The following is a 13,617-nucleotide window of genomic DNA, read 5'->3' on the forward strand; positions in this document are numbered from 1 at the left end:
GATGTGTTCAGTCACATAAGTGTCAGGGAACTCTGTCAGTCCTCTAAGCTGTAGTACATGGCCTTCTATTACAAAAAGCCCTGTAGAGTCCTGTGCTACACCTAAGCTGTCAGCTCTTTCTAAGCACAGATCTGGAGACAGGAGGATCAAAGGGACAAAGCTGGGCAAGCCAGTCCCACTTACCCAGACTCACTGCCCCTGGCATGCAGCTCCTTTCCACTGAATCTGAAGGCAAATCTACTGAGCAGGAAGGCTGATCCAAGCTAAAGGCATGGCTCTGACTCAGTTGCATGCCAGGCAATTGCTGCTAACACAGTTCTACTGCCCTAGGGAAGATCATGCCTCAGGAGTGAAAGCTTGACCTTCATCTGCTGCCATTACAATGGCACAACGTCCCCAAGTAGACACAAATTCTTTTCTCTGACATGTGAGATTCCACTTTGGAATCAGCAGCATGTAAAACTCTTTTTTTTTTTTTTTTTCCTTTCTTTCTTTTTTTTTTTTTAATTTTATTTTATTTTTTCTCCCGGTGTCCAACATGGTGCACCTGCTGTGGGATAGCATGGACTTGGCTTTGACCTGATTTTTCTCAGCAAGACAAGGGCTGTATGTTCCATTCTTCTAGCAATGCTGTTGTTTTGTCCATAGACAATAAAAATTTGGGTGTGATCTTCTTGCATTCCCAGAACCTTTATTACTCCTCAGCAAAGCAATTCCACTTGTATGTTGGGTCTTATATGGGGCCAAAGCCAAGCGCTCCTCCTGATGAACTTATAAAGATGTACTTTATTGCTTTTGAGAGCAGGTGGCAGAAGAGACAGGAGAGCTGATTTCTGGTCTCAGATATTCTCAGAAGAAAAGTTTGCCTATGACTTCTGTGAAAAGAGGATGGCACCCACAAACAATGCCTAAGAGTCCTGTTCAGAGCTTTAAAATGGCCTCTACAATCACTCAGGAAAGGTAAGAAGGAGAACTTGATCTTTTTTTTCCTCCCCTCCCTATCAGTATTTGGAATGCTGTCACCTTTGTTGGGAATTCATAAAAACCCTTGTGACTTCCAGCTGTGAAGGTAATTTTATAATAACTTTAACTTCTCCAGGCTAACTCATCTGACAAGCTGATCCTCATTACAGAGTTCCTCATGGGTAATGAGCCAAGTTGCTCACTCTTAAATGGGTGAAGTGTCACATATCTCAACAAACTTGCAATTACACCTGCTCAGACCTGGAGATGACCCATCCTCATACCCACTCAGAATCACACTGGCACCTCATGACTCATTCAGGACCAGTGCTTCTGTCTACAAATAACACTGAGTTAGGAGAGGTTCTTGCCCTTAGGGATTTGAAGCCAGACATTCAGGGAGGGCAGAAATGCTAACAGAGGATTAAAAGGAAGTTATCTGAGGACATATGATGTTCAGTGGGCTCTGTTAAACTCTTGCTAAATAATTTCTCAGAAAGTGTGAGGGGTAAGTTATCCCAATTCTGCCCCATCACCCTTATGAGCTGAATTCTCTCTGCCACCCTGAAGAAAAACTCTGAGAAATAAGGGCTACATGAAAGCCTAATCAGGCTTGAAATCAGGTCATTTTACTTTACTTGGTATTAAAAATTCCTTTTGGGCCAGGAGTTTGTTGTTTAAGCATTTCCACTTGTCTAACTAGTCTCCCACTGGTCACTTGTGGTGCCTTGGAGTATCTGAGCCATCCCCATCAGTAGTTCAGATGTGAGCTAGAGAAGTCCTGCGCCTCTCGAACCAGCTGCTTGGCTCCAGGAAAACATGATGGGGCACCTGAAACAGTACCAGTCACTCGTGTATGAGTAAAGTATTCCTCCTTCACTCTCTCTGAGCTTACCAGCCTGGCATGTTTATTACCAGGCAAAAAGCTGGCCCCTGCACAGCAACATACATATTACCTTATAATATGATAATAATTCCTGCTCTTTCCAAACTAAATATTTGTGGGAACTCCTAAAAAAACAATCTTGGAAGGAATCCTTTAAAATTATTGCCAAGCTGCTTGATGCACAAGACAGTAGAAACTTATATGCAATGTCTAGCCAGATGTTCTCTACAACATTTGTGAAGCTGTAAGAAAGTCAAACCCGATTTTGCCATTGTACAACAACACAGAAAGAAGTACCTCTGCTGTTAGCTGATGCTATTTCCACATCAGACAGTTCTGACTATTGCACGTTAGGCAACAAGAGCCTTCCATCTGGGAAAAGAGTGCTTTTTAGTCAGGGATATTGTAACACTGCTTTGCCAGTATTCTGCTTCAACTCCGCTTTCTTCTGTGTCTCATGTGTCCCGAGCCAGACAGAGGTGTTGCAGTCATTAGGAGTGTTCTGGACTCTGTTACAAAGAAATTACAAATGACACATCATTGATTTATGCTTTTATTTAGTCTCAATCAGTGGAAAATAAAAATGGTGCTGATGTGTCGAACAGCACTTTTGGCACAAGTTGCTAGGAAGTCAGGATTGAGGAAAGTTTGGGTAACATCCTGTTGGGTTTCTTAATCTACAAACTGTCTCACAATTGGTACTGTAAACATTTACTGGATATTTTCAAGAAGTAAACTGGCATCTTTTCTATGAAGATGTGTGAAGTCTTCACACTAGGGTGTGGAAGAAGACTGCTGAGGAAATATTCATCTTCTTAACAGTACATCAGGGTTTTTAAAGACGTACACATTTAATATAATTTGGCGCATATTACTTAGTACCTTAGTGTATCAGTTGGCTTTGCTAACTGGAGCATGATATTAATTCTACCAAGCATTTGAGTTCGCATGATGACAATGAAGTAAATAAAATAAAAGTTTTCAGGCACATCCTTTTGACACATGCATGTCTATTTATCCACTTTTTGACCACACCATAAGATAAAAGCATTACATGAGACAGATGAGAGGCAATTAGCAAGTGCTGGAAGTTGCTCTGGCACAGGTGAGAAGCTGGTGGAGGTGAAGACTTGGTTGGACTGTTGGGTGGATCCAGTGAAAGCAGACAGAAGACTGTGTGCACCTCCAGGAAAGCAGCCCATTTACCTCTCTGAACTGAAAATAATAATAACATGAAGTCCTAGCCTGTATTTTTTCTTTACACTCACACTGAGTAAGACAAGCCCTGGAATGATCATTTGCCGGATGGAAGATGTTTGTTTACAGTCTGTTTGGTTTAAGTGGTGTTTCTTCAAATTGTTTTCACCACAGAACATCACTGCCGGTTTGACATAGACAAAATACAGGGCACAGATCTGAACATCTATTTTCTTTTTACAGCCTTGGCAATACAAGTGTAATTGATTAAACGTCTGAACTCCAAACCAACATAGACTTAGCATCATGCTGCCTCCTGAGGATGCTGGATTTACCCCAGGTTTTAAGAAGCAAGTGGGCACTGTTTTCATTTCAAAGGGTGCTGGGAAATCCCTGGAGTTGCCAACAACTCCCTGCCTCCACCTTTCCTCTCCCCTTGTCCCCCCACCCCACACTGGCAGCCCCTCACTCTCACAACATCGTTCAGTGCAGAACTGTGTGTGAGCTCAAGTCCTCGCTGTGATGTCTGCAGTCAGTGTTCATTCACTTTACTCTGTTACAGAAAAATAATTGATTTGGTCTTTGCAGAGGCAAGAGTTTCCTTCTCATTTCACAAGGGTTTGTTGCCTATATGTTTATTGCTTTTCTTAGTGCTCTGAGAGACCGTACAGCCTGACCTAGCTGTAACCCTTGTTTCCAGTTTTTGAAAAAACACTGTTAAATGACTAATAACAACAAAAAATAATATCTGATCCTTTTGATCCTTTTTGTTTGTGTAAGACAGTGAACAGCCAGCTTAGCTATGACTCTGAGACTTCAGAAAGTGCCCTCACTCCATGACATCAAGTCCCTGCTGGGTCCAAAGACAACTGTCATGATACAAGTTCCATGCACAGTCATTTTTTAGGACAGGAAAGTCCGTGCTTCCTAAACAGCTGTGCTGAGACAAACACAGGGTCTAGCAACTACTTCCAGGGCCCAGCCATTTCCACACTGCAGCACAGATGCATCAGGGGCCTGGCAATGGCATGGGTGTCCCCTGAGCAGGGGCTGAGTGCCAGCTGAGCACAGGAATGTGCCCCAAGAGCAACCCATGAATTTCATTAGTGTAGTCATGTCTCATGTTGTGGCCTGTTGAAGCACCTACACGATTCTTCCTGGTCTAAGATCCTGTTCTCTAGGATCCTCGTCCCATTATCAGCCACACTTTCCATCTAAATATTTATATATGTATGCATCTATAAATGTATATACACAACCATCTGAGCCTTGCCATGGAAGAAATGAGGGGAATCTTTCCTGCTTCTGTATATTAAAAATAATGTTGTGTTTTATATTGTTTTCTTGAAAAGCTCTAATTGTTTTAATACAGCTACACCAACACAGCTCTTATGAAAATGTAGAGAGAGTGACCACAATATTTAGACTTAAATCTCAAGCTTCCCTCAAGGGAAAGCACAAAAAAACAAACAAAACAAAACAAAAAGACCTTCCTCGTTGGCTAATTAGGTAGACAAACCTCAAGCATGAAACTTGGAGGTCGAACTCAGCACTGAGTTTTGGTACAGGAGCCTGTGTTTAGTTTAATTGCTGTTAATGCAGAGTTTCCTCCTCTTCTACCTTGCTTTTGAGTGCTGTGGGGATGCACATCAGAGCTGGACTGGGGCTGGGGGCTATTGCTGCTGCTCATCCTTGCTCACTGTCTGTGTGGGTTGCAGTTCCCTAGACTGCAGTTACCATGCAGAGATCCCAGCCCCCAGGTGTAAAACACCAACTAGGAAGAACTGTATTATTCTGAGCCAGTAACCATGTCTTCCTGTTCTGGGGAGGTTTAACTCGAGTGATTCAAGCACTATGTATGGAGTTTCAACTTTATTTTCAATATGTGTGCTTGCTTACTTTCTCAAAGACAGGTAATTTTTATTTGAAGCTGTTGAGAAACAGATAAAGAGGTACTTTACATTAAATGGTACTTCTTTTTGTCAAGTGGAAGCAATAATATGGCTTGAAATGTAAGCATCTGGATTCTTAATTTCTTAAGTTATGAAAGATTTAATTATATCCTTCAGTATCACTGCATAATTAATTATTTTCTTTGCGATAATTTGTTGCACAATCCATTCAGATGGAAATTGGGATCAAACTAAAATGCATATGGCAGCTTTTTATCTATTAGTTAATAATGTGTACTGGATGTAAATTGTGAACTTTCTTAAATATTGTGTGTTTGAATCTGCTTAAGAAGACATTTATTACTTGCAGTTGGTGCACCAAATTGTTAATGTTTACATCATTAAGTCCAGCATGTCTCACCTTGTCATGCAGTTTTTGTGTTTTATGTAGTTTGGAAGAAGAAAATGGAATTTCTGCTTTTCCAGCTGACTGTTTCCTACAGCCCTCGCCGAAGCCCAGGCAGTGCCACGAAGCAGAACTGCTTTCACTTTGAGGCGTCAGCAGCTCCCACCTCCGAGTGCTCAGCCAATGGCTCAGCTTTTCTCGTGCACACACTGCAAGCACAATCTGCTGTCTCTGTATGTGTAGTTGCTAAAGTTTACTAGATAACTCACTGTATTCAATCAATAAATGTACAGATGGACAGATGTAACTTTTCACATGCATTCAATTACACATTTAATCAATTTTGTATTTATTTAATTCTTCCTGACTCTGTACAGGGATGCTGTGCACCAGCAGCAAAGTGGTCCTGCTCCTGCACTGAAATCCAGCTGTAGGACCCAACAGTATGGTAGAGGAGCTGAGGTATCTCACCACACTCGATGGCCTTTGGCATGAACATGGCCAAAAGAGGTAACGCCTCTTTATGCACTGCAGTGAAAAACAATAGGTCAGTATCCTTAGTCACTCGTATAGTTCTTCTAATAGTTTTTGGCTGCTACTAAGACAAGTTTCAGGGGAAAAGTAAGGTTAAGAAATCTTTGAGACATCATTCTTAGATGTCACTCTGCTATTTGCCATAGTTTCTAAAAGCAAAAGTCATCGTATGGCCAGACACAGCTTTGCAAGAGGAGCTAATCTGAACTTGCTAAGAGAGAATAATTCCTACCTATTTGTTTGTAAATAATGAGTCCAATTTTTATAAATAAGAAGGAGGTAGGCAAGATTTTTTCCTGCTTTATCTGTAATTAAACCTTTGCTGAATACTAAATATTACCTGAAAATGCTATGGATGAAAAAAAATTGCTACTGACTTAATCAAAAGTTGTCATCCTTTTGTCCGAAAACAGTGGCCAAAAGAAAACAGTATGTAATCATTTCTGATAAAGCACCTGAAGTTGTGCAGCATTGCTTTCTAGAGAGCAGAAGTGGACCAAAGCAGAGGATCTGAGCTGGGGGGGGCTGTGAAAAAGAAGGGGACAGACCGTCTTTAGCAGGGTCTGTTGTGACAGGCTGGACAGGGCTCTGAGCTCTTGATCTATCTGTAGGGATTGGACCAGATGGCCTTCAAAGGTCCCTTCCAACTCACACTATTCCATGATTCAGTGATTCTATGTCCAGTCTTCCACAGTTTCACACAACCCTCTGAATTCCCATTTCAGCCACTCTTCTATTTCCAAAAGTAATAAAAGCTGGATGAGTTAAATTGAGAACAAATGTGTACACCTAGGATTAAAATATCTGGTGGTAAAAGAGTGGCAGGGTGTCAAGAATGTGCTGCTTCACCTGTATGCCTGACTTAGCTCCAATGAGACCTTGCCAATCTTTTAGGAAAGAAAACCTAAAAGAAAACATCATGGGAAACTGTGTCTGACATTTTTCTTTTTGAAGTGTTTCTCCAGAGCCAATTGAGAGTTCAGCAGTTTCCAAGCGCACATGAAGAAGCAGCAGCATGATGGATATAAGGGAGGAGGGCCGAAGGCAAGATGGCAACAGTTAAATCTGTGGTTTGAGTGAGTTCAGCGTTAATTTAAGAAATTGTGGTCATTTCAGACAGAGAGAGAAAGAAAAAGGAGTGGTGAGTGCTGCAGAGATAATTATTCTAAAAGCTAATTCATGTATTTGCTGGTATTGGAGAACAGACTCTCACACTTCCAAAGAAATATATCTGAATTGATTATTTTGTGTGCTTTTTCCAGTCTATGTGTGGCAGAGTATTAAAGCTCAGAGATTCATGATCCCATCTAAAAGATACACTGTGCTTTCCCAGAGGTGCTCTATAAGAGTACGTCTGCTGCAAGGCTCCAGCCTGGCAGGCATGTCTCGTCTGTCAGACACAGGTGGAGAAGAGCAGGTTGATCTTCCCAGTGAGAGAGCAACCTATAGAGAACAAAAGCAAAACTGTCTCATTTTGGGCTGTCATTGTGAAAGCTGCTAGGGCTGTGAGCCCCAACATGCTATCAAAGAAAACAAATGAATTCTGATTCGGGTTTGGCTGCACACTAGGTGAGCATACAGCTGTGCTGCTCTAATTATTTGAGAATTTGGCCTTTCAAAGTGCTGTATTTTATTTCTGAAGTAGAGACTTCTTCATGTTTGGCATTCTGCAAAACAGTCTATATGGTAAGGGCACTTTGATATTCATATTAATTGTGCTGTTGAAACTATGTACACAAAAATACATGGTCAATAGACATCATGTTTTAATAGCAACAGTTCATGGAAGTAGCATTGAACATAACAGAAATCCATTTAAAAGCTTCAGAGTTGCTTTTCCCTACACACACACACACAGTGTGCTGCTGCTGGGCAAATAGATAAATGCAGCCCGTTGGACCTGCAAATCAATTTCTGCATTGTTAGAGACAAGTGAAAATGAGTCTTTTGCACTATTGACCTCAGACAGGCTGGGCATCGGTAATAGCAGGTCAGCCCACTGCTTCCTTTATGGCCCAATGCTGATAACCCTGCTAAATTATCTCCAACTGAAACCTGGAGGTTGTGGGTAGCAAGGAATTAGAATCACTAGGGTTTCCCATGCTCTCCAGTCATGATGAAAGCAAAGGGAGACAAGTTCATGACAGAGTACAGCATGGTCATACCTAATGAGCACTGACAGGCAAGCTCCAACAGGTTTCAATGGTCACCTGAAGGATTTACTGCTCTCAGGTGTCCATCCTGGCCACACAAACACCCTCACTCTGGTTTTGGGTACTTACAGCTCAGTGGGTCCTGTAAGCTGGTGAGTCAGTCTCCTCTGTCTGCTGAGTTTCTCCTTTGTCTGCTGAGTTTGTTTATCTGGCAGAAGCAGCAGTAACTGGCGGGTGCTGAGGCCCTGGGGCTTTTCCTTCCATTATGAGTTTTAACCCTCTTCCCTCTGGGGTCAGATGCTTAGCAAGCAGGACACTGCTCCAGCAGAGCAGGAAAATCAGGTGGTCCCTTCTGAGATGTCAGCACCCAGACTGGAGGGTGGAAGCAGGACTCAGAAGTGGGATGACAAAGTGTACAAGTGGCCACAGAAATTTTCCAAAACTTAAAAACCTTCCCACCAGAAGATATTGTAGAATCACACAGAGCTCTCTGTCCTGGCACAGGATTCACCAGAAGCCAGCATCTGGAATGCTGAGCTGCTTTGAGGAGAAGGATCTGTTGCACAGAGCTGAAAACAGGAACATAAATTACCAATTCTGAATTTACATCACTGCTAAAAGAAGAAAATAATAGGAGGTATAAAGTAGAACAGGCTGCCAAGGGAGGTGGTGGAGTCACTGTACCTTGAGGTGTTCAAGAACCATACAGATGTGGCTCTGAGGGACATGGGCAGTGGGCATGGTGGGGGTGGGCTGATGGTTGGACTATGTGATCTTAGATTTCTTTTCCAACCTTCATCATTCTATGGTTCTAAAGCCTCTATGAGCTAGCCCCTTGTACGGGTGACCATCTCCATACTCATGGGGAACACAGCCTATGGAGGATGAGGTGAGGTTAGTGCAGCCCCTTTTGACTGCTGATGAAAATGTACAAGGCCTGAGGTTGTTTAGGCTAGAGAAGACTAGAGGGAAGGATTAGCCGCAGCAAGCATGAAGACTTCTGAAGGGAGGAGGGCAGTAATCACAGAATAGATATACTTTCCCAAGCTCTATAGACAGTGCACCACTATGAGGGCTCAACTGAGCTGGACCAGACCCATCATCTCTGAAGGCTGCTAGGAACAGACTGAAGAAATACCTGTCAAGAATAGCACAGCTGTTCTTGGTAGGCAAAACTTCTAGTCCTCCTTAGCCCCTTTTTTTCTACCATTGTAGGACATTTGCAAAACATTGCTTTGAAAACTCAGCCCTGTGACTAATTTTATGGGTTGCATATCCAGTAGGCATAGCAGGAAACAAACCCGCGCAGTGTGCATATTGCTACTGTGGGTCTGGACAGTGTTGGATATTCAAGTCCTTTCTTATTACTGTCTACAAAATTTTGAGGTGAAAGGACAAGCCAGCATGTAATACTGAGTACGCCTCTTCCAGAGAGATGAGACATTGATGGTCAACTGAGAAAATCAGCAGAAAAACAGCTGCATCATCCCAGCCATATATTAAATAGTACTTTTCTACATTTCTACATTGTGCTTTATTCTCCCTTTCCTTTATCTATCACTTTAGAATTTATTTTCTCTTCACTGAACTTAGCAATAACTCCTAAGAGGCCAAAATCAGATATTACCTTGACTAGGCTTCATGAGCCTAAAAACACCACAAAACTACTCTGTCTGTGCAGGCAGGAAGGAGCTTTTTCCTGGCTAATGTAGAACATCTCAAAGAGAAAAAAAAATTGATTTGAATAAAAAACAAATCAAAACAAAACAAAACTACAGTATGCTATTAATTGGCGCCATCCAAATGCCGATGTACATTTGTCCTTGCGGTGAAGGGCAGGCAAGTGGTGTAGTATGTTAAAATATGTCTGTATCTTTCTCTGTAAATAAATTGTTTAGGGTTCTCAGATTTCTAGCTAAATGGTTATGAAGTTTATCAGGGCTTGCAGATAGTGTTGGTTCAAAATACGATCTTGCAATTATCACTCAATTACAGTCCTTCAAAATCAGACGGCGAGGCACCATTGGCACAGCCCCAGGAAAACATTCTGTACAGAGATACTAATCAAGATGCTGCTCCTAACAGCTAACATGAAATTCATTTTAATACACTCTGTGCTGAACAGTTTGATGTTGTCAGATCAATTCGCTCCTTTGATTTTGCAAAGTCCCGGTGAATAAAATGTAAGCTAAGGCTCCACTTCATTCCAGCTATTCCATTATTTACTAGTGTGTCAGAAGATTTCACAACTGATCTTTAATGGGGGGATTAAAGCATGTTCTTTAGGTGGGAGATGGAGGGAGGACATGGAGTGAGTTGCTGAAAGGTAGTAACTCAGCCCACCAGTCATCCATGTCAGCTCCACCAAGCTCTGCCTTGGAGATTTTTACAATTTAGAAGATCATGGTTCTGGATATGGCTTGGTTGGACTTTTTAATGGAAAATGCAGCCTGTTTTCTAAAAACCAGGGATGTCTTTCACTGATACTGCCTGAGAAGTGTGGGGGGGTTACATCGGGAGTCTAAGGGAAGACACAGCAATGGAAGTGAAATGGGAGAAATGAGACAATTCATGATATAAGAGAATATTTGTACAAGTCAGACAACCTCCTCTCTTTTCATAGAAGGCCCAGAGGGTCTCACCTCAGACAGAGAGAGAGATCTAGCAAGTGCATGACTTCAAGAAATCAGTCGCATATAGAACATTGCATTAACTTGAAGCCCAACACATCAGACAAAGGGAGAGGTGTGATGCTGCTCCCCTAGAAATATTTCACTGAGGTAATATGGAATAAAGCTGTCAATAATTTCCTCATAATCTTACGGTGAAGAGAGGGACACCATATATTCCATATGAAAATCAGATTAGTGGAAACTTTGAAACAGTATCTTAACGCCTATCTACACAACTTTAATTCAAAATTGTTAATTTACTGGAATGACCTGTGATAGTGATAGAAATGTGTAATGCTTTAATACTCTAGAAAGGTATAGATGAGGTACTTAGGGACATGGTTAGTGGGCAGTGTTGGTGGTATGTGAATGATTGGACTAGATGATCTTGAAGGTCTTTTCCAACCTGAATTATTGTATGTTTCTATGATTCTAAATTCACATGCACAACAGCTGTGGTTTTGTTCAGGCATGGTTGATTTGTTTCCTTGTGTTTTGCAAGGGTTCAGGGATTAGGAATGCCAAATAGCAAAACTGTAATGCAGTTATAAGGTAACAAAACTGAAGCAAGAAAATACCTTCAAGTCACATGATCCAAAAGGTTTGGTTTGAAGACATACTTCCTAAATTATTGGCTGATATGCCTAAGTTTCTTAATTTGTATGAAAATGAATATTCCAATCATGCCAAGAGAGGAGTCTATTCAAAATAAGTCATGTTTACCAAACCTTTGTACAACAAGCACTTTCATCATCCTTACGAAAAAATTCAGCACTGTCAGCTTGCTCCCAGTGCTCTCCAACACTGCTCCATGAAACCCATAGCCAACAGAATTTGGAGAAGTTGGGACATGACACCTATCAGGAAGGAAACTGTTTCAGACAGATAACTGAACAAATCACCTAATGCTGTAATGGGATACAAGGGTCAGAGCTCCTTGATTTTTCAGGTGATGTGCTGGATATTTAGAAGAAAACATCTTTCACAGTTCTCCAAAAACCTTTTTCCACCCAGCTACCACTTTTGTCCAGGAATGTGAACCATGTGGCACTGCTGCCAGGCCTCTTTCCCAGATGCAGTGAGCACACAATAGTCAAGGGTATGGTTTTTCCATTGTTCAATTTGTCATGAGACCTCTAGAAGGAAAACTGCAGCAGACAGCGAGTGGAGTTTCCCCTCTTGCTATCTACCAGTAGTCAGTTCCTCATGCCAATGCTTCCTGAAGACTAAGCACTGATGTCTGGAACTATTTTCAGCTACTTCTGCTCAAAGATGGCTCAGATGTGTGTAATGCAAGATAAGTAAATGGCACAAAGCAAGTACCAAGCTCTCTGCTTGTGATTTCTCTCCCACCAGGAAGAAATCATCATCATTCTTTGGTCATCTTCTCTCTGTGTGTACATCAGAAATGACTAATGAAAAGCGTGGTTTACGTTACTCCAGATTGCACCCCTGCTACTACTGCCACCAGAATTGCAACTGGGCTTGACTGTGGATGAAGACTGAGAAAAAACAAATTTTTGTATAGTCTGAGTTCCTTAGGTGTTGCATCCTGGCTTGGCCTTTTGGTCAGTTTTATAAAACTGAGGTGGGGAAAAAAAGTCTTTTTTCCAGCAGACAAATTCCTCTGCTGCCAGCTGCACTGGCTTCCTTTGCTGGCTTCTGCCTCTTTCTTGTAAGTGAAAAAAAAAAAACAAACTTAAAAATCCCCTGGCTCCTTTAAGGGAAATTTTAGCCTCAGTTCAACAGATTTCTTTTCAGAACATGGCTCATATGCATTCCCAGTCTCACTTATCAACAGCTGGAAGAGAATGTAAGGGGCTGTGTACAGAGTGGGATGAGAAAAACAAGTGAACATGGGAGAGGGAATGGCTGGGCTCAAGCACAGCCCCATTCTCTGCAAAGGAGACTAGAAGAGTTAGTATAAATTGTGCTCTGTCTTCTCTCTCTGGAGCCTGGGAAGAAAAGTAGAAACTGAGTCATCTAGAGCCGTAAGGTGGCTGTCTTATCCTTACACAGAGCTCAAAGAAGACCCAACCTACAGAAGTACTAACAAGGCAGTTTATAACTTAGAATGTATTTATTGATAAACACAGAAAACAAAGTGACCAAGGAAGAAATTAAGTGTTTATACTTATCACCTCAGCTGCCCGCTATGTCTTCACAGATGGGTTTTTCATCTCAATGGCTTTCTGAATTGCATCAACTACTGTACAGCTATTTCTGGCTTCTAGGAAAATCTTCTTTCAGTTCTTTCTGAGACCTCAGACAATGTTTGGGCATTGCTTCCCCTAGCAACCAGTCAATCTCTTTACCTTGAGAAACTGGCTTGCATCACTTGCCAGTGTCCACTGCTCTAACTTCCCTTCTCTTTGGAAGCCCTGTTTCTTTCACTTTCTTCAAGGAAAAGAAATGGGAAGACAGTAGGTAAGAGGAAGACAGAAAAACACCACCACAGAATAAAAAAAAAAAAAAAGGTATTTGATTCAAGCTTAAGCTACATGTCATGTTACAGGATAAATGGAGGAAAGTAGCTTTGGCACGAATCTCACTCTACAGTCAGTGTGGTGCAACTTATTGTTCTCCAGATACCTCCTCTGGTTATCAATCAGGCCTCCTAGAAAGATATTCTATCTTGCTTATTGACATTTAGGTAAAAGGAAGAATGAAAACAGAAGAGGAAAGCAGTGTCAGAAGGTGACATTTTTATTTACTTGCTGTTTCCAGAACTCTTTGCATTAAGTGTAATTCTGAAAGCGGTTATTGCTATATTTTTTTTTTTCATCAAACCATTAAACTGCTTTGAATATATTTTAGAATTCATCTGACTTCCTGGAAAACATCTATATTTATCAGGAAATCAGTCTCCCAGATGCTTAAGTCAAAAAACTTTGGCTTTATTTGCTGAACACCA

At 41.5% G+C, this 13,617-nt stretch overlaps 1 long non-coding RNA gene across 1 annotated transcript in view; it reads right to left on the reverse strand.

The window, feature by feature from the left end:
* Nucleotides 1–622: 622 nt before the first annotated feature.
* The window catches only part of LOC146762594 (uncharacterized), a 38,999-nt gene continuing 26,004 nt past the window's right edge, over nt 623–13,617 (reverse strand). The window contains exons 2-3 of the long non-coding RNA XR_014946185.1: nt 8,161–8,600; nt 623–7,321 (exon numbers count right to left, since the gene is read on the reverse strand). This is a non-coding gene — a long non-coding RNA (uncharacterized LOC146762594). The remainder of the gene's footprint in view (nt 7,322–8,160; nt 8,601–13,617) is intronic.

Source organism: Coturnix japonica, chromosome 1, assembly GCF_054131305.1.
Source record: "Coturnix japonica strain WE chromosome 1, WE-NBRP24, whole genome shotgun sequence".
In the NCBI taxonomy this organism is placed as follows: domain Eukaryota; kingdom Metazoa; phylum Chordata; class Aves; order Galliformes; family Phasianidae; genus Coturnix; species Coturnix japonica.